The sequence below is a fragment of the Drosophila kikkawai genome, chromosome 3R, assembly GCF_030179895.1.
Source record: "Drosophila kikkawai strain 14028-0561.14 chromosome 3R, DkikHiC1v2, whole genome shotgun sequence".
In the NCBI taxonomy this organism is placed as follows: Eukaryota; Metazoa; Arthropoda; class Insecta; order Diptera; family Drosophilidae; genus Drosophila; species Drosophila kikkawai.
The window spans coordinates 29,314,821-29,321,856 of record NC_091731.1 but is presented as its reverse complement, the minus strand read 5'-3'; the positions used below and the strand labels follow the sequence as shown (position 1 = coordinate 29,321,856).

The 7,036-nt window shown below is 37.2% G+C and overlaps 2 long non-coding RNA genes across 3 annotated transcripts in view; one reads left to right on the top strand and one right to left on the bottom strand.

Moving 5' to 3' along the window:
- Positions 1 to 210: 210 nt before the first annotated feature.
- LOC108071442 (uncharacterized) overlaps positions 211 to 7,036 on the bottom strand; it is a 71,251-nt gene continuing 64,425 nt past the window's right edge. Inside the window, exons 5-6 of one of the 2 annotated variants that reach the window (XR_011445156.1) lie at positions 3,173 to 3,195; positions 211 to 1,838 (exon numbers count right to left, since the gene is read on the bottom strand). This is a non-coding gene — a long non-coding RNA (uncharacterized lncRNA). The remainder of the gene's footprint in view (positions 1,839 to 3,172; positions 3,196 to 7,036) is intronic. The other variant, XR_011445157.1, reaches the window with a different exon arrangement.
- LOC108071441 (uncharacterized) lies at positions 3,315 to 4,027 on the top strand. Its single transcript, XR_001770582.3, has 3 exons — positions 3,315 to 3,553; positions 3,613 to 3,718; positions 3,786 to 4,027. It is a non-coding gene; the product is annotated as an uncharacterized lncRNA (long non-coding RNA).

Genomic DNA, 7,036 nt, shown 5'->3' with positions numbered 1-7,036 from the left:
GAGTGGGAGCGAGAGGAGGCGGAAGAAGTTTTGTATAAAAAATATATCCATACATATGTACATATATTTTTCAAAATAAAACAAAAGATTTGTAGATTTAAACCATTTTAATATTATCGATAATTTGTATTATGGAAAAAGAACAATTATTAAAATTAATTTGAAACATAAATTTACATCTGAAATGATAACAAAATCAAGAAAACATATTTACATATATGTTTGTACAGTTTTAAATAATTAAGAAATAAATTAATGAATAGTCTATGGTTATCTATGGATTTTTGTCCAAAATGTTTATTGTTTATTCTTATAGAAACAACAAATATTTTAAAATTTAAAGACATAATTATCGTTTTTATTTTGCTATCAGGAATTATTTGTAAGCGTATTTATTTATTTTTTATAATTTCATTTACCATTTCTTATTCTAAGAGTATTTACTTAGTTTATAAATCACAATATTTGTATTTCTTTTTTATTTAAAGAGTATTATACTCGTATATTTAATTTATTTCCGCTTAATTATGCTCTCTGCACCTCAAATATTTATTTCGATTTAATTATCCTCGTAAGCACCTGTCAGTTTTACGGGCTTCTCGCCTGGCTAATAGTACCTTTTATAATTGACTTTCGCGTAGTTTTATGGCCCTTGCCCAAGTGCGATTGCCGAATCCTGGGCGATAACAATTGAATAATTGATCAATCAGCGGATTGGCTAAACAATCAATTCTTTTTGGCACACTGGCTTGTTAAATTTTGTTGGTTTTATGGCCCAGAGGAGGGGTTTTCGAGGCGGACACGGCGTTAACGGTCGGGCGAGTGCTTTAAAATTAATTGCTCATAAATTCCAAATTAAACATTTTGCCACACTTTGGTTCATGTTTATGGGTCATACGGCGAGTGCGAATGAGTGGCCGCACTGAGTGCACTCAAACTGACTTATGCACTGCGAAAAATATCAAAATATGAATATTCCTCGAAATAAAATTAATGCATTTTTGGCTTAGTTATTACACTTTTTATTATCATGATTATACAAAATTATGGAAAAATTCTTAATGATCGAATTAAATACTGTAAGGGTATACAAACTTCGACGTGCCGAAATAATAAAAACCTTTCTATAAACCATTTAATTAATGTTTTTAGGAAAGAGTTTTCTTTTTAAATAAATAGTTTAAGTAGAGATCTGTACTTATTATTAATTGTAGCTATGTAGTCCTACGCATTTTGTGCATTTTCCTTATGGTTTTTCTCAGAGTGCACTCAGATCTGCAGCCACTCACAGCGGGCTGTGATTTACTGCCCTTGCCGCGGGGTTATGGGCTACGAGATGTACGGTATATACATACATATACGGGATATATATGGTGCGGGCTATAAGACCGTGGCAGGTGGGCCGCCCAACGACCGGAAAAATGTAAAAGGCCCATTTTGATAATCAAAACAAATAATAAAACAACTTCGCACGTTAGTCTGCTCACTGCTGCGGCAACAATAACAAAAAACAAAGAACAGCCCATTAAACGATAATAATCGTAATAAACTAATAAAAATTGAAACTGGGTGAGAGTGGACGAGCACTGAAAACACACCAAAAAGAGTAAATAAATAAAAACAGAGTAATTTTCAGTAATAAAACACTATTTTCAGTTGGAAGTTTCGAGTGGAGTTTCGCTTGGGTCGGGTATTGTGTCACATTTCTGGTGGTTGGGATTGCGTGCGATTGTGATCCTCGGAAGCGTTAAACAAAAGCGGAACGGAACGGAACAAACCATAAAAGAAACAGCTCCGTTGTGCGTATATGCTGTAATCTCCCGTGCGACAGGTTGTATCTAAAATAAAGTAGGCATAAAAAGAAGGTAGACGCGTGCAATGAGAAACACTTGTAAAACAATAAAGGCACAAAAAATATGTACGGAAGTGTGGGGCTAAAATGAAAGGGAATAAGTGTAGAAAGTTATTGGATTTTTATGTTAGAAGACAACATTTTACTATTAACTTAATAGTTTTAAAAGTGGTTGTAAATTGTATTTACGTAGATTTAATTTGTAACATAGTATCCTTACCTTTAAAGCATAAAAGGTCTTTTTTAATTTAATTTTAATTTTCTATATTTCCATTGACAATTTGTTTTATATAAATTACTGAAATACAATTACCATTAAAGGAACCATTTTAGTAGTATACCTTTCACACTTCTAAACTTTATTATAATTTTTTATTAATTTTAAACATTTTATGAAACTAAACATAGATTTAATATAAATATTTTCCAACGCTTGAATACTTTCTTCTTCTGTCAAATTGTTTTTCCATATTTATTTGTTATAAGGTATTCCAAGGTAAATTGCAACTTCTGTCCTAACCTACAAGAACAGATAACTAAAAAATCTATAAAATTAATAAACTTCCAGCTGATTTTGCTTTCATCCGCTGGTTCCCACAGCCCAAGCTGTAGAGCTGGAAACTATTGCCTTTGCGATTTCGAGTGCGGATCGTAAAAGCCGCTAGAAGACAGGCGTAATTGCCCATAAAAAGACTGTAAAATATTTCGGAGTGAGTAATGAGACCGGAATCAATTGTCACTCGCTGCTGTGAATCAATGGCATTGAGTGAGTCTCTCCGGCCTGAGTGAGAAGTGCGGCTCAGAATGGGAATAAAACCCGCTGCACATCAAGTTCATTCCCTAATTTGATACACTTTTATGGCCCCGGAGTTTATGGCTTGTTTGGCGGGCTTGTGCTTGTGGTTTTCCCCGTCTGCCGATCTGACGAATGAGTTTTCCGTCGGACGACGACGACGATTACTAAATGCCTTCTCACGCAATCATTTTTTAATCCCCGATGCGGTCGGGTTTATGGGTCACCCCATCACCCGGCATCCGGAATCTGGGTCTCTGTGTCATATCCCATCCGCACGGAGGCGATCTCGAGTCACCTCCGAATTACTCAATAAAAATTATACGAGTGTCTGTCTTTCCGTGTTTTCCTCTCCGTTTTTACTGCGTTTTAATTGCTCTAATGACACACTGGTTTTTTGTAAAGTGTGTAGGTAATAGATATAAATGTTGGATATAGTCAACAATGCATAAGGTGAATGGAAAAGACCAGAGGTCCTTAAATTGAAGGGTCTAGCTCTAGGCTATAAACTTAAGTCATGCACTTACCGTTAGGGGATATGTGTCAGTATCTGAAAGTAGAAGGATATATAATTATTTTTAGCAATTTTGGTTAATTTAAAATATATTCCTTTCTTAAATTTATACAATTTATGAAATATTTCTATGGTCTTGAAGAATCGACAATGTTTCTGCGCATTTAACGTCAAGCTATACTCTACGTTCTATAATAAATACACGTAAACAGTCCGTCAATACTAAAACTGAAAGGTTATATTTAATAAAAATGGATATAGACCCGACAGAAACCTATGTCGAGAGGATAAAGAGAACGGGAACATGGCTCAACCCCTTCCGGCTTGCTAGATACGTTTTTGAGAAGGGTCAGATACTTGCAAATGAATTTGCAAGAATCGCAACTTCGTGGCAGTGAGTAATTGTTTACTATATATTTTTTAGATAGTAATACATATCATTGTCTATTCCAGATAAGACTATCATCAAGGAACATTACTTGATTAAAAGGGACGCCTGTATAATTTGCTTGTTAATGCTCAATTTAATAATTTCCTGCTGCTCTGCAGCTCAGCTGTCGTGAGTTAAAACCGCTCATTTCTAGTAAATTTTCTTCCTGAAATTTGTGTATTCTGCTTTCTTTTAGTAATTTCTTGGCCATCTAAAATTCAAGGGTGATCAATGTACAGGGACAAGTCTATTCATTATCGACCAGTGTATGCCTGAGGTTGTCACGGTACTGTACTGCAGTGTACTGTACTGTACAGTAACTAAGACTGTTCAAAATTTTAAAGCTTAAAGTTTGAAGACATGAAGCCTTAAAATCTCGATAAATATTTGGCCAGTGTAACCCTTATCCTAAAATATATTATATGTTCTTTTAGTCAACATTTTAATTTCATAATTTAAGCTGAGCAAAAAGAAACTAAATCTTTATTAAAATTAAAATGAAGATTAAAGAAATTAAATGACCGGTCAAAAAACATTAAAAAAATTTTTTTTCTATATTAAAATAATTTTTTTATCGAGCTTAATTTTCATCTCTCTTCCTTTAGTTAGTTCTACCCTAATATTTTTATATATTCTTAATAATTAAGCATATATTTAGTATCCTCTACTAAAATAACAAGAATTAAGTATTCCCCTAATGGTTTCCTTGGCCCTGATTTAGCTGAATGGCAAGGGACAGTGAAAATGTGGAAATTCGGAGATTCGGAGATTCGGAAAAGTGGAAGTGGAATGACGAGCGTGTTTTATAGGCCTCAACAAGACATTAAAATACACGCATACGCCCCGTAGGCACGGGGTGGCCATTACGTTACCTGCGGCGGTGGTTTTTCAGTTTTTCCCCCAGCTGGAAAACCGAGAGAAAAGCGAGCTCCAGAGAGCTGGAGTGAGAGCAAGAGGGAGAGAGAGACAGCGGAGATGGGCGATGATGGGCTCGCTGCGAAAGGAGATTTCAATATCATAAAAAATCGTATTAAGAGAATCTCATATTGGGAATCGTAAAGTTTTTACGACCGTTTAATGGACTCTTGCAGTAAGCGTGAGTATTTACGCGCTGCTTAAAAGCGGTAAAATATGGCCAAGTGGTGTCGTGGGACACTGGCGGGATGCGGATGCGGATGGTGCTGCAGAAAATGCAGAGGCTGATGCAGATGCGGATGGAAAACTTCAATTAGAGACAAAAAGCGAAATGGTCATTCGATTACCGGAAAACTCCAACTCCTTTCTATAACGGCGCCATCTGTCCGCCGCTCGCCGAAGCACTGCGGCCAAGCAGTGCAAGCAGTGTTCATGCGTCCTGACTAAGGTCGTGGACTGAGGAGGGGGTGGGTTCGGGTGCAAGCAGTGCCAGAGAAAGGACCTTTCGTCCTTTCCTTTTCGCAACGAATGAGACAGCCAGAGGAAGGGAGGGACAGCCTACAACGATCGGTATTGCAAATAATAAAGGGCGTGGCCGCCGATTACGTCAGCATTGGTTCAGGCGTAAGCGAATGTCCTTCGAAAGAAATCAGTTTGAAGCGGCAAAAACACGGAAATGGGTGTGGCAAGGGCAAGGCATTATGGTGGTTTGGCTCAGCAGATTCGCAGTCTTACTTCTCAGTTGCACAGTGGATTTAATGAAACGGATCATCGGAAATGTTGGTGTTTAAAATAATTAAAATATTAATCAAAAAGGATAAAGAGGACACAAGAGCAAAAGAAAGTCGAGTGCTTAATAAGTGGCTCAAGTTAAAAATGCTGAAATGTGTTATTAATAAAGGATAAATAATTTATTCCTTGCTAATACTTCACCCATTGTGATCAGTTGTAAACAATATGTAATAATTCTCAAGTAACATTTTTAAGGCAATGTCTGCTCGGAACTAACAACCTTTAGGGCCCGTCCATCATAACATAAAACCACTTTGATGGATGTCTGAGTTGGTTTGATTGATCGGAAATGACCTCAGAGGCGACGATTGGCGAAGGGGAAAACAGCAATCTGTCCTATTGGGTACAACCATTCTATTAATCATTATTTCCCGTATTCAAATGCAGACGATGACGATTCGATGAATCTATAGAGTCCGTCGGTGGAAATCTCTGGGCTCATTGGATGCCATTCGTAGGTGCAGTCACGTAGGGCGTTCCATAGCTCCAAGTTTCCGAACAATTTAGTGGAAGTCTGGTGACAACGACCCGACGACTTCATTAGACGCGGCCATCCATCATTTGGTCGAGAGTTATGTGACTGTTGGAAAGGATTTCCTACGATTTCCACGACTCGGATAAATCAACAGTCCAACCCCTACTATGTGCACAGGGAAAACTTGTTGAAAAACTGAGGTATCTAATCGGGACTTTTCAATTTTTAATCTGAAATTATCTAAATTCCATTAAATTTGAATTAAAATTAACAGTTTTTACTATAATAACACCATTCGTTTTGAAGCTTTTAAAGCTTAATTTCTTCTTAAACCCTCTTAGTTTTCCTCTCAGTGTACCCAGTCGAAATAAATCACAAAGTTCGAGCAGTGCTGGTCGTAAAACGGATTCTGCCGAATGTTTGTTAATTATGGTTTTGCGTAACTCTAGCATTAGTTGGCCGCGGGGTCAGAACGAAACCACTCGTGAGTGATTTGTATTTGGGCTCGTTAAAGTGTCCAGCGGAATGGATGCTGGTGGTGGTAGAGGCAATGGGTTTCCTTCTCAAATGCGGCGGCACGATCGCCGAGCATCTTTTCCCATTCGCAATCCGCAATCCAGCGAAGGCATCTCCAGGAAAAGGCACGTTTTCCAACACAATTTGCAACAATTTAAGATTTTTGCGCCAGCTCCGATGGCCGATAGTCGAATATCCATTATATCCAGAGAGATTGCCCCGTTTCATGGGCTCGTAAAAATCGAGAGGAAAAAAAAGAGAATGGGGAGTGGCGCTTATTGGGGGGAAATTGAGAAGTTTTGAGCCGAAAGCGCCGCATCTGGTTGCGAAATGAGAGCGATTTTCAAACTCCAGCTGGCGTTTGCAGCTGAAACAAGAATATTACGCGTAATCCACGGAATTTCAGTGGGATTTAAGTGTGCAACTTGGGGCTTAATAAGCTAGTTTGGCTCTTAGAGACTCTGCATTTCCGAGAACTCTTAGTCAGGCAGAAATTATGATAGTTCCTAATGATTTTCATATGGGGCAGCCCAATAATGGGTCAATTGAAATACTGCGGATATAGTAAGAATACAAAATTAGAATATAGAAAATACTCAAATAATTTAATAATTTATTCATTAACCCAAGCCTTTACAGACTTGATTATTTATTCAAATTAATATTCACATTAGTTGTGCTTTATAAATTTTATTAAAACACCTTTTAAAGCGACATTATACCAGACAATTAATACAATTAATGTAATG